The sequence below is a fragment of the Rhea americana genome, unplaced genomic scaffold (genome assembly GCF_003343005.1).
Source record: "Rhea americana isolate MKP2758 unplaced genomic scaffold, rheAme1 scaffold_3, whole genome shotgun sequence".
In the NCBI taxonomy this organism is placed as follows: domain Eukaryota; kingdom Metazoa; phylum Chordata; class Aves; order Rheiformes; family Rheidae; genus Rhea; species Rhea americana.
In genome coordinates this window covers 8866815-8893987 of record NW_028186423.1, presented here as the reverse complement: position 1 = coordinate 8893987, position 27173 = coordinate 8866815, and positions in this window count along the sequence as shown.

Below are 27173 nucleotides of genomic sequence, written 5' to 3'. Positions count from 1 at the left end.
ATCTCTGCAACCTTTCTAGGTGACATTTTTCATTGTCTTTGAACATTCTCAGAACTCAGATTTTTTTTATTATTATTATTGTTTTTTCTTTACTCGGCTYATTTATATGGGATTTTTTAAATGTATTTATTATTCCTAAAGGTGCTCTTCCCCCTTTTTTTCTACTGGTTTATCATCTCTGTTTGTCATTCAGTTTCTTGTGTAGCTCTCCTGATTTTTACTGCTTCCAGTAACAACATGCACATGCTACACACACAAAAGTATGTRGAGGAAAAGTTACAGATTCTGCATTGCTAACCAGAAATGCAGCTGTGCAAGGCTCCAATCCACTGTAGCAGCAATGGGGAGGGAATGCTTTTTTTTTCAATAAGTATTAGCAGAAAGTATCCACAGTGAGATTTATCTAGCTAAACGTAAAAGTCTTTATCTGATCTGTCACACAGTCTTCCTTCATAACTATTGGAGAGAAATAGGCACTTCTAAGGTGTGATTCATTCTAAATCAGACGTCTAAAATATATCATAGTAATCACTCCCTAAAAGTGTCTATTTTTCTCCATTGTCCATGATGGAGGTTGAGGTTACTGGCTCAGATACAGTAATCTATGTTGTAGATTAAATGAATTCCATCTGCACTGTAAAGTCAGGGCAGGAAGAAGTCCTTGTTTGTAACTTCTTTATGTTTTCCATAGTGATCTCTATTATGGCATATACTATTCTTGTAATGCTGTTTTAAAAACTGTTGGGTCTGACTCCCCCCACTCAACCTGTCTCCTAGTATTTTGGCTTCACAAATCTCTGTGACAACTTCCTACCTTTACTTCTTTATATATTTGGTTAGTTCCAGGATTATGGGTTTATTTTTATTTATCTTTCTTTATCAAGGATCAGGTACTGTTATTCTAACTCATAATGAGCAACTGCTTACTGCAAATAGTGAGAGTAAGGAATTACTCTCCGATAGAAGTGGTCTCACTAGGACAAGTAAAGTAGTTTTAYTCACTGAAACAGTCACCTCATAACTCAGGAACATTCCGAGGAAAAGCAAAGTCATTCATATTCAAAGAGTTTAGGACATTTTTGTTTTTCAAGATTGACTGAAACTTGAATTTTGAATTATACAGAACTCTGCTCAGAAACTTTTCTGTAAACCCAGAAGGTGCTGAGGATGTTCTGCTTCCAATGTTCATCAAAACAGCTGAGGAAGGAGGAGGAAGTACAGTACTCCCTTTCTCTAAAAGTTAAAAACTTGAAAGTGGACTGGCAGTGAATAGAAGTGGGAGACACAGTCTGCCTCATTTTATCAGAAAGAGAATTTAATTCTCACACMTTAATACATCAGTGTTGCACCTATCGATATTATTTCTTGTCCTCGTTCACAAGAACTGACCACAGATGAGGTATGCTGAGAGGGATTAAGAGAGAGATTTTGTAGCCCATATACTTTTCAGTATGCAAATGTGCCAAATTGTTCAAAACATCCACAAGAAAAGATTGTTTCCTGGCCCAAGTGGTCTTAGAAAATCTACATTTTGAAGAGAACTTTTTTAAGAGGATGTAAGTGCAACCATCCCATATTACTTCAGTGGTTGATTGTAGATCCCCTGCTCCTTGCAGTTGCCAAACCAAACACTCCTTGCTACAGAAAACAAAAGGAATAATTCCTTTAACCTTGGCATTTGTTAATTCTAAGTCCTTGCAACTAATATAACACTTTAATACAGCACTCTCCCCACTTAGGAAGTAACAAGTAGATGCTGATGCTGTCAAGTTTAGAACAGGCACTAACACAGTGATATCAGGATGCTCACTTCATTTCTCTGGGTGTCCTCCTGTTAGCTAGAGAAAGCATTCCCCAGTTAGCCCCAGCACCCCACACCCTGCATTATTTGCATACCTGATTATCGCTTGTCCATTTATTTCACCACCCTGTACCTCCCTTTCTCCACTACACTCTCCTCCCAAATTAAAAACCTAATCCAAAAAAAATGTGTTTATAAATGTTCAATATTACAGTATASCAGTCATATGACATATATACCAATCATATGGCACGGTCATATTTCTCTAATCTGCTATTGAAATGCTGAATTACTTACTATTGGAATAATTTCTTTTTTTGTGCTACATATTTTGGCTATCTGAATAAACAACAACTGTCTTATTTTCTGCTTTGTTATATCAGGCTGCCTGATCACATAATTTTGTTCAYAAAATGTGTATTTCCACTGTGAAGATACTGATTAAGCTATGACTCATCTAATCTCTGATCCCCAGTTCTTTCACTTTCATAGCTATCCATTAAGGTTTAATGAATTCCCATTGTTTTTGGAATGCTAAGAATGTGATGCTGTTAGTTAATCTACAGTGAATATGGATGAAGACAAGTAATAAAGCAAATAGAAAAGTGATGGTTTTGTGATAACATCTGAAAATTAAGCATCTTTTTAAGGAGAGGCTTTCCACATCATGATAACTCTCACCTCCTCAGCATGAAAGGAAGTAAAGAAGGAATAAAGGAAGGCAGGCAGGCAGTCTGGCTTTGTTACAATTAATTGCTTCTAAAAGAAAGGTAATGAAAATATTGCCTAAAAACTGCTCTATGATTCAAAGTAAGTTGCCACAAATACTGAATTAAAAAAAAAGTGTAGGTGATATAGTTTTACAAACTTGACAGAAATAAAAAAGCTTTGATATTGAATTATTATAAGTTTTAAGACAATAAGATACACTAACAAATAGCAGTCCATTAAGCCTAAATTTTGCTGATTTCACATGGTAAACTGCAAGAAAGTAAGAGTCTGTCTTGCTGTCCCTGCCAGAGAAACACTGCTTCATAGCAAAGCCCAGCTTTTACTACCTGATCATTAGTATAAAGCCTCATTATATATATAAAAAAAATAAAAAATCCTGTTTCTAGGAAGATTTGATCTAATCTTTAACCTAATGTGCTGTCCAAGTTTAATTAAACCAGTCTGATCCTATTCAGTGGTCAGTTCTACCTGTGCGAGTAAAAAGTTTTTTCCTTTGCCTTTTCTCTTGTCTGATCCCATTTCCTTAAATTCTTTTTCACTTTTCATCTATTTTGGCCTAACTTAGATTAAAAGCCATAACTCATACAGCATTGTGTGAGAGGTCTGCCAAAGTCTATTAGCATTATTATAGTCTCTCTATAGGTTTCTACAYGTGTTTTCTATTTGTTCACAAAGTCAAGAATAATCTTGCCTAGTCTAATAAGAATGTGGCTTCTAGATACTTCTAAGGCTCTCTAGCAATGTATCACACGTGGTAGTATAGGATAGGACTCTAGCATCATAKTTCCCACTTGTTTTTCCCACTTCCACAAGACATGACCTCGGAAAGTTGTAGAGAAAGCATTTTTACTCTGCTTCCATTCTCATAGCTTTGGCCTACTCTTAGTTTGGTATCTTCAGCCCCTAATCTATGTATGCCACCATAGAGTAGTTTGGTGGGGAACAGAAGTTTCACYTGGGAGTATTGTCTTTGAGGTCCTTAATGTTGTCTGTTTTTTTATCGTGACAGATGTAAAACTTCAGCTCTTCCAAATCTGACTTGGAGTTCAACTGAAGGATACAGTTTCATAGTTTTACCCATATTGCCTCTGTAGGGAACACTGACAGGTCCCTAGCATGGAAGGTCACTCTGATTTTGTCTTTGTCTTGCCCCTAGACCAGCTCTTTAAAAACAGCAGCTAGTTTCATATCTCTTGGGTYTCATTCTAAAATTAGCAAGTAAGTTACAGACACAGAGTTTATAAAGTTGCTCTGGACTCAGTAACTCACAAAAGCTTCTGAAAACACTAAATATCCAGTCAGATAGCTTCCTAATGTAATATCTATTCAGATTTCAACTGTAGCATAATTCATAGCCCCTTCTCTTTGAATTTTATAAATTTTCTTTCTGTGTGCCTCAAGYTTTTCTTTAACAGAACTTGTTTTCATTATTCAGAGCAGTCTTCTTTAGATATATGTACAAATATTTCTAGAACTTTTGCACTGTAATAACAGTTAGACTCAGTCACAGTTTGGCTTAATACCAAACTGGTTTTCTCAAAAGCTCATTCACTAGAGTGAAGCCTCAGTTTATACATTCCATTGAGATATACCTGCATTGCCTTTGGTGGTTGTGCAGAAGCCAAATTTGCATTCTTGGAGGAAGCAGCCCAAACTATGTTTTACTGCTTGTAGATTCAGAGCCTGAGTTTGTCTTCAGCCAGTGCCTGACTTCTTTTACCATACGTACCAGTTGTTTTTTTTCTAGTTTAGATCAAAAAACAGCCAGTGTGAACAATCAGAGGAATATATTCATGATGCATATAAGGATCTGCCGAATAAGGTGTTGCTTGTGTTGGTTTCCCATTTCAAACTTTTKGGGTTTTTTGCTTTTTATTTGTCATTAATCTTCACCTCTTCCAACATTTATTCTTTTTCTAAGTCTCTCAGTCAAGTTACATCAGTCATATTTAACCTCAGACTTTTTTGCAACTTCTTTCTTAATGGAAATCTTTCTTACTCTAATCTCTGCTGCCCTGAATCTTTCAACTTCAATATTCTTTCTATTGGATTGTTTGTGGCAAAGACTTCATGTTCACAGACAGAAAAAGAGAGGTCTCTGCCAGATCTCTTTTTAGTGAATCTATCCCACCTAACCTCAGAAAACAGGAATGTTACATGGCCACCTATTCTATTTTTTAAAAACAGCAGCAGTCARCCCTTGCTGTGCACACAAACTCAGCAGCTGCTTCTTCCAGAGCTGATTATAACTCATGTCTATCTATGAAGTTTATCCAACATAAGCTCATCACTTTCAATGTGAAGAGACAACGCACAAACAGTTGAAAGTCCTTTAAAATAYTCTCACAGTTATTCTAAGGCAATATTCAGCCCCTCATTGACTCAAGGAGGTCCCTTGAGTATGACCTTTAATGAGCACATCTAAATTAGGTCAGATCAGTTATTCCTTTAAAGTGCTGCTATTTTTCAACTAACTATAAACGGAATTTAGGATGACTAATTCAGAAGTGAACATCACCATTGTGAACATCCTGGGCTCAGTCCAACTGCCTAGATCCGAACTTTTCTTTGGCTTGGGATCTGAAACCTCAGCTGCTGTTTGGAATGGTGTCAGTCTTCTACCAACACATGTACCATATCTGCCAGCCCATGTTTCTGCCTTAGGTACACAAACACATGTAAGTTGCTAGGTACCTCAGTTTATGCCAAAGAATTCCACCTGTAATGACATTTTGATACCCCAGTGTATCCTTTCTGGTCAAAGCTCCTGGTTCAAAGAGTCTCCTCAGAGTTCTCTGTGTCATCTCTATCACTCATGAGCATGTCTCAGATATCTTTGAGCATCTCAAATAATAATACATGTCTGTGTTTAGGCAACTGAATCAAGATTGATAAGTGGGATTCAGTGTGGGATTAAGGTACCTACATTTATGAGTGGAACAGATCACAGATCACTTAAATTTAGGCGTGTGAACGCATGTATTTGCACTTAGGTAGAAATCTAAACTTCCATTACTGTCAATAGAGATCTTGAAATTGATTCATTTGTCATCAGGATATTCAGTGCCATTTAAGAGGCTTTAGGGATCAAAAAAATACTCATGGGATGAGTAGGTCTGACATGGGATACCCATGCTGTGTTGCAGTGAAAGCTGGAGGTTAGTCAATATGCCATAAGTTATTTTAGATAGAACTAGACTGCTGTGTGTGATCAAACGTAATCAGTGACCTAGTCAAAGTCATCACAGGGTCTAAAGAGCAACCTAAAAAGCTAGAGAGAAAAACTGAATCCCACTCCTAAAATTAGATACTGTTATTCTTTTTATAAGTGATTACTTCAATGTTTAAGTGGCTGGTTGGCAAAAYGATTGAAAAATCAGAGGAATATGACTCTGGTTATTATTAGCAGTTCTACAGAATGGAGAATGGACTCTAGAGAAAAAAAGATTTCAAAATTCTTGTTAATAACGCACCTAATTCCTGTAAATATCGCACAAGATTTTGTGCAGATTTATGTCAGCTGAATACATATTTATTCCCTAGTATTTAGTCAGTGTGTATTTTACTTTATTTTAATAAAGTTTCCAATGCATTTGATCTCCATATTCCCGTATTATATGAACTAAATATAACACCATTAGAGGATACAGTTCAGCACTGAAAAACAGCTCTGAAAAAAAATGTATCTAAACAGTTCATGCTCACTTCTTCCACAGGAATTAGGAAGATACCGTAACATCTCCCTCGAGAATATGCTAAGAAATCTTAAACCTTTTTTCTTCCTTTTTGTTTATCAAATTTAAGTGAATAGCATCCTCCACAGTTGATTCTGGGCACTTGAAGATATGCTATTCAACCAAACCAAATCTACAGCTATGTTAAATTCTCCATAGTTAAAATTAAATCCATTGAAAGTGATAAATTTTTCCACTCTTTTTCCTATTATAGATCAAAAGAAAGCATACCTTTTTAAGTTTCAAATGCTTGTATTTTACAAGAATTATAACCTCATTTTTAACACCTCTTTTTAAATGATTTGACCTAGTGAAGAAAACAATCAAAGCATCTTTACTGTTCATATTAACATTTCTTCTTGTTGATATTTTGAATATTTCTGCTGATGGCTCAGAAAATGCTAGGAGTTAAATATAGCTACAAATCAAAGAGAGAATTTAGTAAGTAAGACTGCATAACCAGAAAAAGAGGCATCACATTCACTCTTGCGTTCCCCAAGGGAAGAAGATAAAGATTACAAACATAATAGGGACGTTTCACCKGAAACATAAGTAAAAAAAAAAATGCAGAAGATGTCTTATTGTTGTTGCTAATAAGGACATCTGTGTGGTTTGGAAGCTTACACCATACATAACATAGAACGGTATTTGCTCTGTGCTTTGAAATTTTGTAATCCTTGGGGATCATCACAACAACAATTAACCTCCAAGGTAACTAATCATATAAATCTCYAAGAACCTTCTAGAATCAACATCATAGATTTTTTTTTTCTTTAGGGAAAACTAAAAATAGTCATAAGCTTGACTTTTCAGTGACTGCAGAACAGTACAGAAAAAATTTCAGTTTTTCATCATATGTATTACATTTGTGATAAGATCTTGCACCCGTAATTGCAATATTAAGGATTATAGGCTTTATATTCCTGAAAAAAAATTTCAAAAATGTAAGACTAATATGGTGGCAAGAGGAAAAAAAAAAGTCTCCTTCTCTCTCTGAATGTTATGCAAGAAAGTAATTGAAAACRAATTGTATAAGACATTTTACTTTTATTCAGATGGAAAGCAAAATAGATTCATGCATTCAATACATATTTAATACTGGCAGAATGTGACTCAAGTCTCCCATGTCCCAAAATACTTACCTAAGTACTGCTGCAAGTGGCCACCCAACAGCTCCTTACTCACAAAAATAGGAATCTAGTTTTCTGTAGCCACATACACCCATTGGAAATGATATATCAGCACCGTAGTAGGATAAAATGGTACACAAAAAAAGTCAACAAAAGGACTTCAGTATCTGAAAATTTGTATATGATCTGTAAATCTGTATCTCACCCTTTTTATCTAACAGTTAACAGTAAGTGACATATCAGCAATATTTTTCAATTTTAGGTCAAATGAACCRCTAAGTAGTTCTTGATTCTCTTAAGCAGATACAGCTGATAACCTTCCATTTAAGCTAAATATGAGGTGAAGAAAAGTTACTGTACTGGGGACAGCAGAAGGAGAAAATTACAGGTTACCTTTAGAGCCTACCTAACAGTTCATCATCTCTGAGATGGAGAGATCTTATTCCTCTTTCTCTTTTCTTCTCCTGCACCTGGCTGTGCACTCTCAATATCTCCCTCAAGCTTACTCTTATTTTCATTKGTACTCTCACTGAACTGAGTCAACCCATTAAAACACCAGAACACATATCCCAATTATATATATATAAAAAAAAAAAACTTAAGAAAAAAATGAAAAAAATGAATTTTTTGAATTTTTTGCTATGTTACCAGCTGAATGCATTCAGCAGAGAGTGTGAAGAGCACCGTATTTTATCCAGCTGGATGTCAGTGTAGCTGAGGCAGAGGCAGGAAAAGAGAAGTCTGGAGGAGGGGAAATCTGTTTAGGGTTAACAAGCAACTTTAGCCTYTAATCCAGCCAATGACAGCAGAAAGACAATAAAAAATACAGAAAGCTTTATGGGTCTTTTGCTCAGAGTTTTCAGTGGAAAAAAAATAAATGGAAGAAGGAGCTAAAATAGAGCTGCATGAGATATCTATAACTAAGTTTTGAGTGGCATTGGTAATATATAGACTAGAGGAGGCTTAATGTGTTAGGTTTAACTTACACTTTTCAAATGCATGTACATGCAGAACAGAAGGAATTGTTAAAACTTCTAAGGCAAGCTATAATTCCACTGATGGATAAAAGCTAAAGTTGATAAAYAATTCCACATGCCTATAATAACTCCAAACATTACAATTGTTATCAAATGTAAAATACACCAAATTCTGAAAGGTTTAGTTCAATTGGTTAAATGAATATTATTTACTGTTAGTGCAAGAAATTTTTGTATTAATCAGTATTAACTGATTTTGTACAGAAAGAATTAYATTTGAGGATGGATAGAGCTGTGAGTTTTGGAAATACAGATTTCCTGTGTGTGTACTCTTTGCCCCTCTCTGAGACCTGTCACATTTTGCCATGAAAACAAATGTGTTTGAGGCTTTTAATAGGCTTCAAACACAAATATATGAATAGCATGGCCTCTAGCTGAGCTGGGATCTGCAGGTTTTTACAGTTTCTGTGATGTGAAAGACCATAGATAACAGCTAATGAACCAGGCTCATAGGGGGGGAGCAGTTTATGATCTTTACACTTTTCAAGGAGACCTGTATCTTTGTCAGCACTTGATGAATCTCATTTTAAAAGCTTTGAAAACTCCAGGTAAAGAACTTAGAAGTATGATCATTGCTTAATTACTAAATTTAATTATAAAAGAAAAGAAGTGAAATGAAAAAAATGTATGAAAATAACAAGTTGTTTAACAGATGGCACTACTAATTTGAAAGTTAGGAGCATACGGTAGCTCTCAACTGCCCCTCATTAGAAAAGATGGCCCTCATTTTAGACCCAAATCTCACACCAGCCCACTCAGACCTGCTGTTCTCACATATATTACTGTAAATTATTTACATCAGATAAGCTAAATCATGAAAACAGGGCTGCCGGAAAATCTCATTTTTGTGATAGAAAGACTGAATTTCCAAAACTGCTCAGAACCTTAAAACTTCTCTTTGAGTATGTGTGTGAGGGTCAGATTTCCAAAAGAAATCAGAATTCACCAGTTCCTTTTATTTCCACTTTAAGCTAGTAAGTGTATCTCTCACCCTGTTTCTTAGGAGTGAGCTTAGTATCATCTAATTTAGATGCCCTTAATGCAGATACCTATATCTGAGCTAAAAACTACACTCAGTGGAGAAGAAGGATATCTGTAGTGTGAAGTTCAGCTGAATTAGTATTACTCACAGAAAAGTTATGTTTAGTTTGATGTGTTTTCTAGCAAAGTCAGAGGAAATATTTCATGAACTTCAGGAGGAATTCTAGGAAGAATAAGAGTAGGTAGATGATGTGTACACATACAGGAGTTGCCTGCCAACAGTGGCCACTACATTTAACTATGACYTAAGATTGTTTATCAGCTTTCCAATTCATTACACTCAGAGCTTCCTAAATTCTTCATCTTCAAAATTGTTCTCATCTGATTCTTTTCCAAAACCAGGTGGTACTTTTGTGTTTTGGACTTTGAGCARAATCACTTCAGTCTTTTCAGAATTACTACAGAATGAAAATTAATATGATTTCACTGTAAAATGCTTTCTATGCCTGTGTATGAGCATGTGTGTATAGGGTATGYTTCCTCAATAGCAGAAGAAAGACTGAAGCTTGAATTTAACCATGCCATTAATGATTTTATAGGCTTCAATCACAGGCTCTTCAGCTGTCTATCTGTTTTCCAGAATGAAGAGTTGTAACATTAAAGTTCTGTTTATGAAGCCATTCCATACCTTTGGTCATCTCTCTCCTCTGAATTTCTGAATTTCACCCCCCCCCTTTTTTTTCCTTGAGAAGCAGGGACCAATATTTCCCAAAATATAAAATATACTATTATACTGTATAATAGCATTCAATTGTATTTCATGGTAATATGCTATTATATAATGTATACTAATACATTATTTATATTATTAAATATATTAAACATTACTATTTACACTATTTATGGAATAGCTTTTAATTYACTGTGAATATCATTTGTTTAACAGTGCAGCTCAGAAAAAGCTAAATAAGAGATCAGTATATCATAAATTATTTGGTGAATATTGTCACTGTATTGAAGTATCACTAAHATATGAAGAATACCCCCCCCCCCCCGGAATGTACATTTTGCTAGTATAGAAAAGCCTGATACTTTGGACATGTAAATTCTTTCCATAAATTACATGTACTCACTTGGGATTAGTACAGCAATAGCATAAAATGAAATTAGACCTCCAAAGAGTAGTAATGAATGCAACATAYGATACTACATCTTAAGATATTAAGAGAGCAAATAGAAAAACAGAAATGAGTAAAAGACAGTGAAGTAAAAGAAAAAGCTCAAACTTAATCTTATAACAAATGAAACATAACTTAAAAATACGCTATTGCTACTCTGTTCTTCCGTAGTCTCCATCTGCTTCCCATGCTGTTTACAATATRCTTTATTTTTCCCTTTGTTTATGTTTTATCTGTAGTTCTCTTTTGTTGTTGGTCGTTTTTTGCAATTTCTCAGTTATTTCTATACACAACTGGATGTTTTTTACTTGATTCCCTTCTGTTTTCTTCAGCTCTATTTGTATACATACCACTGCTCTCTCCTCTTTGTTCACTATATTGTGAATCAAGTGTTTGATGTCTGTGCACCCTTTTATGTATTTACACCTCTCCTGTGTGCAATCTACTTTTTCAATAGCTTGACTATTTCCTACTTATGCTCTCTTCCATTCTCATTTTATCTTTAACCTATTTTATTTCTCTCTTTCAATCTTTATGTAAACAGCAATACATAATACGCATTTTATTTCCCAACCATTTGTTATCCAGTAACCTTTCACCAATTCTTCTGTAGTGTGGCAATTACTGCAGAACGAAAACTTTGACTTGTTTTGGATTATTTTATCATTTGAATACTTGTTTTTCTAGCTTTTCTTTATCTTCTATTTTCAACACATACTGATAAAGTGCAAGACATTTTTATTTATAAATGTGTGACAAGAGAAAGAAAAAATAAAAAAGGAGAAAGGAAAAAGGTTATGTGCCAGCGTCACATCAAAATGTGCTATAAGAAGTATTATCAAAAATAATACAGATTTACATTGTCATAAATCTGTAAAAATGAAAAAAAAAAGGGGGGAGGGGAAAGGGAAACTCTGTRGAGTTGGTTTGTTTTGTTTTACTAAACATACCAAAATTCCTGAGATAAATGAGACAAAGATAAATGGTTCATGTGACAGATCTTATTTAATAATGGATATTGAACAAAGAGGAAAATATGATAAAAACAAATAATCTTGATAAGCAATTAAAAATAAATAAATTATAAGAATCTGTTGTATTATTCTGCTAAAAGTACAGTAAGTTCATACTGAATGCAATTTAGACTCATAAATTGAACATTTACTAACACCTCTCTGCTGTCACTGGAAACAACAGTGATAAGCAAYGCAGTCAGTGCCTGTGGAAACCTAAGGAATATTGCTAACTAAAGCAATTCAGGCTGCATKTACACTGGTCAGTCTCTGCAAAAGCAGTCTTAAATACAGAGTGAATCATGAAACATTTATAAAGCTGGGAAGCCAAAWGAATGCTTCATTATGAACTATAGAGCATGAAGTAAGGAACAAAATTGAGCCTTGAAAAATTACCAGATATGCATGAAACAGAATTTTTTAGGTTGTTTTCACTATATTCCACAAGCAAATCATGAAAGTAAAGGTGTTTATCATTGTTTTCTTTAAAAAAATATGTTAATTAKCAAGGCTTCCCAAAAAGTACTAGAAAACAGTTTTTAACTAGCCAGTATTTATTCAGGATTTCTTTTTTCTTTCAAAGAGATCRTACATTAAAATGTAGATCTGAAAAAAAAAGAACGGATGGGTTGCATCACAAGATAAGAATATTCCTATGAGGCAAAATAAATGCCCATATAATTCAGAATCCTGTCTCCTACAGTGGCCAGTTATGGATGTTTGAAAAAGGAATATAAGAAAAGGAGTTTGTACTCCTTATGTCTTCCTGTTTTCAATAACCAACAACTTAGGGATGCCCTGAGCTAAAGAGTGCATTTGGCTTATCTAGATGTGGCCCGGAGTCATAATCAAGGTCATGTGGATGATCATTGTTAAGCCATGCAATGTTTAACTCCTACTATTTTTAAAGGTCATCTTAACTTTGTATGTCATGCGTGTGTAAAGATCAGCTTTACTCCTTTGTGACTTTGTGAGATGTTCTTCTGGAAGTTGTTACCTGTGCTCACCTTTAGCTCTAATGAGTTTTACTTGCTTTTTAGCTGTGAAATTTCCTTTTTTAAAAAAAAAATAATTAAAAAAAATACTTTAAGAACTATTTACTATTTTAAGAGCTTTTCACTAAAAGGAATGGAAAAGAAATCGTAAACTSTATAGGAATGAGTCACATTTCTTCCCAAACTATCTTTTACTATCAGAAGGATATTCTCTGTTACATCTCATATAACCACCTACCTATTCTTTCCCAATCTATTGTCTTCTTCTTGTCCGTGCCAGAGCAGTTTGTTTCCTGTGCTGTCCATGTATGCTGTTCAGATACCAGAGCCATCTGTATATARGACATTTGAGGGAAGACTCTGCCAATTAAACATAGTTTATGAAGTGTTCGTTGTGCCATTTGTGCTTTGTAGAAGCACATTGAGCCAATGTAGGATAAAACTGTGAATAACAGCTGTATGAATTTTATTATACATGGATAAAGCTGTGTTAGCATATGAATAATTCCATACTCAGCYGCCTCCTGACAAACAAAATGCACTATTCTTTTGTAAGATTACAGAATAAAACATGAAGAGTTTCTTCAATATGCTGCTTTAAGACAAATGACTCCTAAATTTTGGAAAAAAACAGAAACATTGTAATCTTGAAAGACAACGGTATTTTTATATTTCCAAAATATTTTACTTCAGCTGACCTATTTTCAAAGGAAGCTGCTTAACCTAGTCTTAAATTGTCTAGTATACAGTACAATTTTAATATAGTACTATACTACTTTATATACTTTTTATATGTTATATACTATTTCTACTACACTATTCTACACTATATGAATACTACACTATTCATTTTGTATATACTTATAAATACACAATGCAAATTGTATATATACTTATAAATACACATATGGACATATGTATGCATATAAATACATAGGAATACGTGCCTTATACATATTTGTTTAATTAATTGCATATAACTTCATTTGGCCTTCATGCAATCAGCTGAACCCCCTGTGATTGTAAGCTAGAAGGACCAACTATTTCCCTTTACTGAAGATGGACACAGTTCTCTCAGACAGGGAGAGGAAATCAGGCCACAGAGACATGGAGCTACTGGAGAGAGTCCAGCGTAGGGCTACGAAGATGATCCGAGGGCTGGAGCACCTGCCCTGTGAGGAACGGCTGCGAGAGCTGGGCCTGTTCAGCCTGGGGAAGAGAAGACTGAGGGGGGATCTTATCAATGTGTACAAGTACCTGAAGGGAGGGTGTCAAGGGGACGGGGACAAACTCTTTTCAGTTGTCCCATGTGRCAGGACAAGAGGCAAYGGGCAGAAATTGAAGCACAGGAAGTTCTGCCTGACCGTGAGGGGGAATTTCTTCCCTGTGCGAGTGACGGAGCACTGGACCAGGTTGCCCGGAGAGGTTGTGGAGTCTCCTTCTCTGGAGATCTTCAAGGCCTGCCTGAATGCAACCCTGTCTAACATGCTCTAGGTGACCCTGCTGAGCGGGGAGGTTGGACTAGATGATCTCCAGAGGTCCCTTCCAACCTTACTGATTCTATGATTCTACTGTAGGGCAGAATGGTGAAACTGAGGTACTGAAAACAGCAAGGTGACCAAGGAGAAGGTCTGAAACAAGCAGCATTCTGCAACAAGCCTCTGAGCAAGAAAGGATAGCTGTCTTTTCCCAGMCAAATGTAAGAACTTTGTAACACTGATAGCTAGGACTGGCTCACTATATTCTTAAGCARCACTGATATAAAATGAGAATAATACTGTTGAGGTAAACTCACGTAAGTGTTTCCAATCATTATTGTATCAGTCCACAGAAGCTTCATTTTGGATTCATTTCAAGAAATCTCCAATCCAAGACAAGAGGACAAAATATTAGTTAAAAGATGGAATTCGGTTACACAGTTACTATTTTCGTAAAACAGATGTGTATGTGTATACAGATACATGCATACACATATCTATAAATAAATACACAGATACACGCTGAAGATGGGATACAGAACACATTAATTGCTTGTAGTTAAAAACAAATATGTGTATATTYTTATGACAGGTATGATAAATTCAGATTTATGAAGTTAGTTACCTAAATAGCCTAACAAATGTGTCTGTGTGTTATTGATAATATTGCAGTGTGGTCCCTTTACTTGAGCATCATATCCTTTTAAAAGGCAATTATATTAAAAAGTATTCTTCTCTGAAAACCACAGAGCAAATAATGGTCTGCCTTGTTTCTTGATCCTTATTGTCCATTAGATTTCCTAGTCATGTACAAGGCATTTGATAATAGAAAGGGAATGTAGAACTGACTCCCTTTGATGTTTATTACACCTATTATGTCTCAGATAGTGGTAAAATACAACACTTTTTTTKCCCATTTTTTAAAATAAAGATGTGATCCAGTCTGTTAATCTGTCAGTCATTGATTAAAAGGCTGAGTCCCATTSATTCGGTTCTGCATTTTCCATTTTCCACAACACATTCTGTGAATTCCTGTGAACTTCTTGAGAATTATTGTACTGCAYAACTGAACTTTACCTCCGTTCAAGTTAATTAAATCAATAGTAAGCCCCGTGGTTCCTACTACCAATACTGATGGGCATTGACTGACAGCAGTGGCTTTATAAAACATCACAGCATAAAGCTTTATATGGCGAGTTTTTTCCTTTTTCCTTCTTTTCATCACAGTAGCTGACATTTTGGCTCTATCTAGTAGGTGACAGCGATTCAGCCAGGGCAGCAGCATGGAGTATAATAAGAAAACAGGGAGGCATTGTCTGCGACTGAAAGCCCCTTGTGAGAACCGTGGTGTGTAAACAGGCTTGCCGCTGCTAACCTTGCCAACAAGAACACAGTGCTGCCTCGCAAATCCCACACATAAATGCTCCATAAGGAATCGTAAGCAGATATGAAGACACTGTAATCATGATAGTTTCCATGTAAATTTGAGGAATTCGTTATCAACAATCCTTGAATATAGATTTCTGGAAATAGAAAATATTTTTTAGTCTTGAAGATAAGTATTCAGAGATTGAAAAGGTGAAACGAGACAGATTGCATTCATTTCCCAATAGACCTACAGCAGTGATTTGTCCTAAACACAAAAAATTACTTTGAAATAAGTTTTCAAWATTAATTTTGTAACTGACAATAAGAAGAAGACACTGATATTCATGTGTATTTTGCTTCAAAATATTTGTATTTAGCAATAATTAATCTCCATATATTACTGTTTTCTGTAATATACATGCCTCCCAGAGTCTTCAAGCAAATAAAGTGTTTGACTTGAAAAGGGTATATGAAACACTGAAAGTTAATAAGACTATCCCAGCTATAGGKATCCTGTCACTATCAATGGTCACACGAATTTTCCCAAAGATGGTAGAGACATGTTTCAATAAAATAATCKTTATTGAAGAATAAGTTGATAGTTTGTCCCATAAAATATTGTATTGTATCCAAAAAATCTACTTTTAATATTTTCAGAAATAACTCTATACTCTTGTTTTAAAGGGAATGCCTTCCTTGTTTTTTTGATTAAAGTTGTCTGATRCTCCTATTGCAAGACCATATTTTCAGCAGGTTATAACTTCCATAGTTTAACATTCAAGTTGTTATTTTCTATGGCAGATGCCTGTCTTTTTCTGATTTCATTTGTTTTTAATTTCTGGGAAGAGTTCATCTTCCCAGAATCAAATATTTCCCCTAAGGTTCAAGAAAATGTATCATAAAAAAAACCCCAAAACTGTAAAGTCACCACAACCATATCTTTGATAAAATAATTTCTTTACTCTGTGGAACTGAGAGTTTGGCAAGGATGTCTCYGCTTTATTGTTGTTGTTGTTGTTAAATTGCACCTTTGAAAGATATCACAGTGTTTTCTGAGAAGAGACTTATTAAAATTGAAAAGTTAAAACTGCAAAAGAATCAACTTTTTCTTGGGACACTTGGGCTTTTTCTAAATATGATTATAACAAAAGTATAGAGATATCCTTCCCAAACCTTTGAGTATGTTGCAACTTTCAAAGAAGGCGTGTGTGTATGCCCTTTCCCCAAAGCACTTGGTCATTTTTCCCCATGGCACATGAGCRGAGGTGGTGCAAGTCCCTGCATTCTCATGACACATCCAGGTTGTTACAGACAAGATACGTAGAAAGTAGGAGCACATTATTCCTGAAGCTATGATGAGCCTAAGCCACTGATCCATAGGCAGCATAGATGGGAAAGCCACCAGACTGGAAAGGAGAAGCCTTTTTTCTGATAAAGAAGATTGAGACAAGGAGTTCAGAAAGCTTTATGGTAGAAGAATAGAGTCTGAGAGCAGAGAAGAAATCAAGTGATAGTAGAAGTGAGACTGAGGCTAGCAGAAAAGAAAAAGAGGATTCACAAGAGGTGGAMCAACACCACTTATTTCACACACAAAAAAAGGAAATGAATTAAAATTACCCAAGCAAACACAAGTGCTTCAGACAGACAAAATATTTGCCGAATAAAAGATTTTTTCTGAATTTCGTCTTTCAAAAAAAAAAATAGTGATTTTTCCAAACAAGATAAAATATATTTAATCCCAAAGTATACTGGAAAAGTGCCATATTCAGGAAGAAATGTACCACTCCCATGCAGTTCTGATCAGCCTATCTATGCATAATTGCACAGAACACCGCAGATGGTGTTAATCCAATTTTATTCGGAAGATTAAGTATTTTGAAATATCAAGTGAGATGTAGCAAAAGCAGACTATCACTTGTATTTTCTCTGTCTCTCTAAGAAAAATAGAGACTGAGGATTAAAGGACACCACAAAAGTATGTGTGGGGGAGTTAGGAAGGTACCGATGCTCAGAGGGGGAGATCAAAAGGACAGCAGAGGCTGTGTGCACGGATCCAGCTGCAGGCACCGGCTGGTGTTCTCAGCAAAGTTGAGTCTCCAGCTGAGCATATGGCACCATGTGCTGCAGCAGCTGCAGAAAAACTGTCTGATCTTCCTCCCCACAGGAAGCTCACTCCAGGTACCTGAGGCCCACAAGAGAATCCAGGGGCAGACTTGCTATAGTGCTTTGGTCCTTATCATAATTTGTCTTACTGCTGTGCTAAAACTTTACACTGCCCTCTCTACCTCTGCTTAGCTTAGCTCAGGACTCAGAAATTCGATTTACCTCTTGCAAGTCTCTCTAGTTTTATGATGATTTCTTTTTGAAATAAGCGTGAACAAATACTTTTTCCAGAGAACTTTTCAGAGAAAACATCCTTCCCCTTCTGCCCTACAAATATAGTAACAGTCAGTATAACAATTCTGATAAAGCTAATCCTTATTTTTGATAATATTTCCTCCCCTAAATTCCCTTATGTGCTAGGCAGCGGAAAATTAAGCTACTCTGGAGCRCTGTTGATGAGCCAGTGTCTTCTTTTTCTTCAGTAAAATTCCTCTGATGTTCCTGCTCAAAGTCTTTGTCACAGCTAATGGAGGTGGGGAAGTAAGACGAATACAAACACTCTGTAGTGTTTTAGTGTTCTAAAGTGCAGAAACATCTGCTTGAGTCATGAGTGGCTTGTTGGATGAGTTCAGCAGGGGAGAATCTGGCAATTAATCTGAAGTGTCGCTGCATTCAATAGAAATTGTTGTAGAGGGCTTCTGGGGACATAAATGTAGCTCTGGCAGCCAAAGATTGCACATGTTCCTGTGGTTTGTTCATTTTTAAAGATTTTACTACACACAAATAATAAACTTTTGCTAAGAGAAAATCTCTGCTTAGTGATTTTTCTCCATAAATTATAACCTGCTCTATGGAAGTAGATATATTAGTGTGGATATGGGAGCATCTAAGAAGATCTAGATATCCCCTTAAATTCTTGTCAGAAGGAAAAAGCAGTTACCAGTTTTCTTATATGTATACATACATATATATATATAAAAATATATACACACACACACACATATACACACACATATATATAAACAGTAAAACTGATTTAAAAGGGCTGCAGATCAGTGTTTACCAGACTCACAAATTCCAAGTTAGTTTAATCACTGTTCCCCCTTTTTTAATTTTTATTTTATTTTTACAGACATCTTTGTAAACAAGAGGTAATGCATTGTTTTTTTCCAAGCAATCTGCACACAGATTTACCTTTTGACTCCAACTAATCAGCTGCTGATTGAGCAATTCTGATGACATTTTACCCTTTTGATGGGACATATATTGGTGTGTGAGTTACTTGTGCTCCATTTTTATCTCTCTGTGAAGACCTGAAATTCAATGATGATAATATTGCAGAAAATATTTTTAACTATTTTTTTTTTCTGATGAGAAAGGAAATTTTAACAAATTATAGCTTTCTCTGTCCAGTTATTTTGTGGAATCTTTTATTCTAACATACTCAAAGTAATAACCCAATAGGCAGATAGCTCCACTTATTGGAAATGTTTAGTTACCCGGAAAAAAGTGCAAGAAACTGAATATAGTAAAATTTATATTTTCTCTTCCCTGATACACACTGTAGTAAGTGGTCAGCTATGACAACAAACATCAAACTTTGCAGTTGGGAGAGAAAATATATTTCAAGTTTTATTTTCTATTTCAGTCTAGTTTTATAGTATAAATAACATGTGGTTTTAACATATTCCATTAAAAAAAAAGCTTCAMGTAGAATTCTTCTGAATACTTATATGAATTTAGAATTTTCATAGTTATTATTTAAGGTAGAATTTTTTGAAAGAAACACATGCAGCAGAGACATAAAATAGTGGTCTAAATAGTGGTCAATAGTGCCCCATGATAGGTGACATGGAATATAAAGACTCATCCTRTAGAAAACTTGGAACACTGAATTCTCTTTTTCTCTCACGCAGTTACCTTTATAGATTAAGAAGTTAACATATCTTACCTTTATTGTCCTAAGTTTTGAAGAACCTGAAGGATATATAGAAGGGTCATTTCCAAATGAGCAGTTATTCCSATTGAGGAATACATTATGTATTGTGTCTTCTGCCATTTCTTAGAAAGGATGCCTTAGAGAACATAACCTGCTTATAATAAAAGTTAATTTTAAAGGAAAACAAAAAACCCATAAACAAAATATTTTCGCTAAGGAAATTCCCTGCTTAATCATTCTTGMTTTAAAATGGCACTAATTTCTTCTGCACAGAGTATTGGTTTGAAGCCACTGAATTTTGGTCATTGTCATTGAATTTTCCTCATGGCTACTTTAAAATCTTGTTTCTCATTCATTATCAACTTAAATTAAATCATAAGTAGATTAAATTATTAAACATTTGGAGAAGGCGGGAAGTGGAGAGTGGGAAACCTGACACCTGGCAATTAACCAGGYCATATACATGGCAGCCAGCCAGACTCCAGAGCATAATACCTTTACTGGCTTATTTTAGCAATCAGAAATTTCTGAAGCATCAGTCTCATACTGTTATTGACATCAGAATGCCAAGAAAACAAACAAATATATTCTAAAATCTAAACAGGAGAGCAAAATACTCTGGTAAACCTCTTCACTGGGTTATATTTCATCCTCYGACCACAAAGCAGAAAGAAGGACTCACATATAGTGCATTTATTGAGATTCCAAATTTTCCTTMCTGCAAATTTCTTCTCAGTTCATTCCCACTGCTTTCATCCTAGGATTGTTTCTCTTGTGGGAAATATGTGATATTCAGTCAACTTGGAGCGTTCTAGTAGACAGCAATATAAAATCTTCCAGGATCGATTACTGCCGTGTACACATCCTGCCTGGATCTTCCGTTTCATTAAGGAGCTTTTAGTCTTCAGGGACAACTTCTAAACCTTTGGCATATTCAGCACTCCAAAGCGGTCAGGTTCAGCCAAGCCTGGCATGCCTCTGAAAGGTCTTACAAAAATAAAAGCTTCTGTATAAATGACTTCTACATTTGTCCCAAAGGTAAATCTTTCCCCTTGTACAAATTATTCCAAGAAGATGAGTCAYTGTACATTTTACCTTCTGAAACCAGTGGCATTCGTACAGTCCTTATGCTTTGTTTCTTGAATCTTAGTATATTATCCACTTATCATTCATTAATTCTGTCATTTCCTTTTTTTTACTTTTTACTTATTTTTTTCCTAATAACTGTCCCTTCTATTGATAGAAGTAATATTCGTATTTTCAATAAACATCTCTATTTTGCTGTTTTTACCCTTTTTTGTAGACATTAAATGACTCGATGTGTTTTTGTTTTATTTGTTTCACTTAACACAAAACTTCACTTGTTTTGCTCTAACTTGATAAAATTCTTCCAGGGACATCGAATGGACTCTGGATCAATAAAGTAGGGTGTTCTTATTTTTTTAGTTTKTTTGGTTTTTTTATGACAGATCTTTGAAATATTTTGTGCAATCACAACTTTTMCTGCTTTCGTTCAAGGAACTTAGGATCTCTCAACCTTTTATTTTATTATTATTATTACTGAGCACTCTTTCATATTGGTAGATTTTGAAGAAACATTGATTTTTTAAATTATTTTAAAACTTTTTTTTATATACAAGCTATTTTTAAAAGCTTCCTTTCTCTCTTTTGCTATGTGGAAGATGCATATGAGAGGAAATTGAGAGACTAACTATCTTGAGAAGATGTGAAAGTATTCTGCATTCTTATTAAAATACATAAATTAGAATACAAAAATAAATAGATCTTCCCTAAATTTTAAGCRGCAATTGCAAATTTTTTCCTTGTTTTTGTAGCAACAGTCAACGTAGATATACATACTGACATAGTTTAGGAGTRTTGTATTGTATGTGCAGTGCCCTTTTGACATGGCTATTTATTGTAGTTTTTAGTCTTGACTCTAGAAAGCTTATTTAAGAAAAGTCACTGACAATATAATAGCTTTCATACGACAAAGTGATTGAATCAAACTTTCCTATAGATAATGGCTGCCTATTAGCCCCCGGAAGCCCTATTTTCAAGATTCGAGGCTAAATTATTTTCAAAGATATCTGCCAGAGTCTAGTCAGTTTTTGAAATTATTTGAGATGCCTTCTAGCTAGCTGTTGATTCTTGGGAAAATCTGAACAAAATATTACAAATTCTCACACATTTGCTTTCTGGGAAACAAGAATGTTAAGTCTCATTTATATAGACATAATTTACCTTTGGACATTGATGAAGGCCTTAAAATGGGAGTAAAATTGCAAAAAGTTTATACACCAGTCAAGGGCTTTTAGGGTCCTAGCACAATGTCCACTAATCTTAAAATAAAACAAGAATCCAGACCTAATTATTTTAACTCTGAACTCAATGAACCCTTGCATGTCTTACTAGATTTAATTGAAGTTGTTAGTGGTAATTGATTCTAACTGTCCTTACTTGCTTTTCAGCTAGATGCAAAGTAAAGGTGCCTTACCCCAYTGTTTTTTTAAAAAAACCTACTTTTGCATAATAAAATGACATCTGTATTATTTATATAGATGTATAAGTCACTCAGCAATTACAGAGTCAACATTCAATGCAGCTAAAGCTATTTACCCAATGTGAGAGTCTGTCTACATAAAATTCCCCCTGGAGTATTGCCTTTATAACATATCATGGGAAGTATTACAGAAATATTTATTTCTCATGCTTCTCCTTGTTCTGCTTATTACATTGATCCCAGTCATTGATCTGATATAACATAGAYAGCCAGTAAAGAGGAAGGGGAGGGAAATAATTTCTTCAAATCTTGCTACCATTTTCTAATGCAGAATGAGTACTGATCCAAGTCTTTTCTAAAGGAATAAATTTTGTATTTGGCCMAGAAAAAAAGAAAGTTCCATAAATTATTTTTGTGAATTTTAATGTTTCCCACTTCAAGATTTATGTAGGTTTCTATCAGAACACCAGTAATTTAGAGAACATTTTCTCTCATCTCAAGTTTTCTATAAAAGAATAATCATATGCAGTTTTATTTAAATTTGATTTTTTTTAGCTACCATTTGCTAAAATTGAAAACCTCCACAATTCTGCCTTCCAGTTTTGGAGGCTTTTTTTAAAAAAATTGTTAATTTTGTCTAAAACCGATTCACTGATGTATTTTCACCTAGTCATATTCTTTAGATGTTGTGCGATAACACACACAACCCACCCCTTTTCTCCAGTCTTAAACCAGATGGCCTTTTTTCATTAAGTTCATATTCATCTGAAATATACCATCTCACCTATATTGCAGAATCTGTCTTTTATGCTTCTATATTATTCCATTCCACAGAATATCTCAGAGCTGGAATGGAAGGCAAGTTTATTCCAAAGAAAGTCAAACATTTCTAATATAAATCCCACCACAGGCAGATGAATTTTTCATGTCAAGTTGTATATATTACAGATATACTTGATAAATGCCATTTGGTTTTTATGTAAAATAAGGTTGATTAATTTATCTATGTTTTCCTCAAATGAAATACRTATAGTATCTTCCTTGCTTCAGAATTGTGTTCTCAAAACATTTATTTTTGTATATAGCACAAAGTTCATATACACAGCAAACAGAAATAAATCCCATCTTCCTGAAAATAGTCCATCCTCAAGTGCATTAAATAACTGGCTCCTTTGGGTCTTTTATGCATTACATAATTTTATTCAAATCAAAACATGGTTTAATTATGCATTTACTGTATATTTTTATACATTTCCATTTGGTATCCTTGCATCATCCAAGGCTGGCTGACTTCAAACATGAAGAAGAAAGTTTGTCTATTAAAAAGTTAGAAGTTACAAAAGAAGCATAGTGCTGGCAGGCTTCAAGGTCCTTCAATCAATAACASTGATAACAAATCTTAGTGGCAATTCTCTCATCTACTATAACATTCAGTTATCTCTTTAATAGTAATTTTTAATCTTCTAAGTTGAACTCAGCTTAAAATCAGATGCCATTTTCTACGTTAAAACCAAGAAATCTAATAACAACAAAAGCACCAAATCTTCAATAAAAAGAAGATAACATTAGTATTTTTGTGACTGTCTTAAAGTTTAGTTAAAGATGTTGAAATTATAATCAGCTATTAGAAACAACTAGACTTGTGCCTCTACTAGCTCTAGTTAACACARCACTTCAAGGAGCTCCATGGTTTCAGTTGTTTATAAAAAGGTCAATCAGGTTTGACAAACATCACAGCGCTCAAGTCCTTACCACCATCTYAATGGCAGGGTTAATCAAAGCACAATGATTTTATTCAAGGTAGAACCTGACCTACTAAACCTTGACCAGCTGGGAAGAAAAAAAAAAAAAGAAAAGAAAAAAAAAAGTGATTTCATACAATACTTCTTAAAAGACAACCAAACACTGGCAAATATTTCTTATGGGGAATTTTCCCTCACTCAACGGTAACAGTTTATCCAGACCTTGTCAGCAGATTATTTTGGTGCTATAAGCTCTTATTATTTTGTTCATAAAGCATTCTATCCCACCTTTGATGCCTCAGTTGTGTAACATAATCAGTTCAAGCCAATTCCTACAAAACGATTTTATGCAAAAAAAATCGTAACTAAGTTCCGATTCATTTTGAGGTCAGTTTGGGATAATCTGTACCCTAAGTCCAGGATAAGTGGAGTCTGACTCTGTAGTAAGATATTTCATGTGATAAGAAGGTTAAAGAGACTTCTTTTCCCTAAATATAGAATCATTGACATGAGAAAATAACTATTTTTGTCATAAAATTGCCAAGAGGCAAAGTCCTTTTAGTTGCAATATTCAACGGCAGTAGAGGTGTTAATAATTACAAAAGAAAATAGTTTTTGAAAATAAAGGAAGCTAAGTGATCAGATTTTTCTAGGAAAATCTTAGTTTTGTTCCATTTAAAATGCTTTTTGAACAATGTATGTACTCAAGACAGCTTTCATATTCATAAAATGAAAGAACATTTTACATATGAAAGAATGATGGTTTATTTTTTAAAAAGCATTTTAAATCCTAGAATTTATTCATTCACTTCTTTTAATCTCTGGACAATTTAGTCAAATTCTCTACATTCAAAATCATTTAAAAATATCAATTTAGCACAATTATTTTTGTTCATAAGTAGTTATTAATCCACTGCTAAGTAGTCATCTTTCAGTCATTATTAAAATATGCAATCCTCAAAAGATGCATGTGCATATAAAGATCACAAYTGTCTAGCACTTCATTAAATGATTGAAAAACTGAGATTTAGGTAATGACCTATTCATCTTTTTTTTTGTTTTGTTTTGTTTTATGGACACAGCTTGAATATAATTTGGGGAGAATACAGAGTGAAAAGATAGAATAAATGTCAAGTCCAAGGTTAAACATAAATTACACCAAAGATGGGTTTAAATTAACCTGGCCTCTTATCTTGAGTGTTTAAAGCAGAGATTAGGAAGGATATAATTGCACTGGAGACCAAGCAGTAGGTAGATGAGATATCAGGTCACAAGCATTTAAGATGTGAGAAAATCTTAAGGAATTTGCTGTTATTACAATTGAAAAAGAGGGAATGAAAAAYAAGGGAATTGGAGGTGAACTCTCCCTGCAGTTTGATCTATACTCAAATACCTGCATGCAGGTCTAGTTTAGCCTACTATAGAGACAGGAATTATGATCCCTAAATCATATCTTTTACAGGAAAGTGTGTGTGTGTGTGTGTGTGTGTGTGCACGCATGTGCATGCTTTTAGGTTTACTATGCTGAGTAGAAAGAGAAGCGAGGATATCCATGACAAGCAACCCAGCCTTGACACTACACAGGAGCTTTTTGACTGGTCTCAGCAACCAATCATATTGCCACCTCTCCATTCACTTTCCTACAAGAAGATAATTTTGAACCTAGTTATCATGAACCAACAAATTTCCAGACAACAAAAAGATTGAAGCCTGGATATAAAGCCCCAAGCTTTAAATTTGTTTGCARTTTTAAGTATCATCTAGGTTGGAAGGGACATCTGGAGTTCACTCCTCAAAGTAATGATAGCTTCAAGCCTTAAATAAGGCTGTCCAGGCCTCTCTGGCTGAGCCTGGAAAATCTCCAGAGGTGGAAATTCCACAGTTCCTCTGTTCTGGTGCTTAATCACTATCACTTAGGAAGATGCTACTTAGTGAGAARCTACAGTTAAGCATTAGGCTTTCTATTATCCAGTCAGGTTTTCCCTTGTTTTCCTTGTTGTTTCCCTTGTTTGCCCTCTGAGAAGAGTCTGATTGTCTTCTGTACMACTCTCCTTTTTCGTAGTAGAAGAGTGCATCTATATTTCCTCTTTGCATGCCCCCATCTTCTCTAAGCCTTTTCTTCCCCAGCAGCAAAGCTTCCAGCCTCCACTGTCCCTGAAGTCCCTGTCCTCTCTTGCTTGGAGGTAGTCTCTAGCTGTCCCCTCTTCTGAGTGATGTGGGGTTTGGTGTCCTCTCCCTGCAGAGATGATGTCTTCCATARAGACACCATGTCCAACACCAGTTTGGCCCTTGCTCCATAGCAGACAAGTCATACCTACTGAACCAATGTTGTTATTACCAGTCTGATCAAGAAGGATGCTTTAAATCTCCATAAACACATCACTAAAGACTGTGAAAAAGAAATGTTATATTCCAGTTCCCTACTTTTTACAAGGAATCTCTGAAAAAATCATAGAAAAAAACATACAACAAGACATAAATACATAAATTATTATCTCTCTTGAATATTACACAGCGCAAAATCTGTATCGTTCATTGAGGCCTGTATATTATATCAAGCACGTAAAATAAGGAATATGACTGMAATCTAAAGACATTTGTTCCTTGAGGATGAAGGAATTAAGCTGCATGTTAAAAGCAGAAAGTTGTGACTCAGATGTACAGGATGTTTAATTTATTAAAGATCTGTTTCTCSTTACTCTTGTTTCCTCACATTTTGCCTTACTTCTTTAGTGGTCCAYACTGGTTATGGATGGGGAACTTACTGCCTTATATTCATCTCTTTATGATTACTCAAAGTTACAGCTACAGGCAATATTTTTATTTTAATTCCATGAGATTATTCATGTGAATTTTCATTCACATGTAAATAACATATCTGGAAACAGAACATATTTGTTTTCCAGTACAGAAATATCTGTGTGGTACAGATATTTCCTAAATAATTTTTAGGATTTTAACAATTACAGAGCTTTCAGGGGAACATACTTTTACATTGGGACAGGTAGTCATTATGCACTGAAATGACATAATCTAAAATTATTATATCAAGGAGGTTATACATAATATTCTGTTTTTGACGTAAATGACCCCAAAAGCCATAAATAATTGATTCTACTTTGTTTTAAAGACCTTTGAGCTTCACATTTTCATTTTATATCCAAAAACATTTTAAATTTTGTTAAGAGTTTGATCCTACCATTTTGAAGTCAATAGGAGTTATGCCACTAATTTCAATGATAACAGGGTCAGCCATTAAAACATTCTACTATGCACAGTAGAAATCGTTGGAATAACAGGATTTTTATAACTCTGGAAAATAAATCTGCTTCATAGAACATTTTAATATAGTTTCATTATTACCCATTAAATTTCATTGTCAATGTAAATTAGTGATTAACTCTTCCAGACAAGTTTCAACTGCCAACAATAGGAGGGA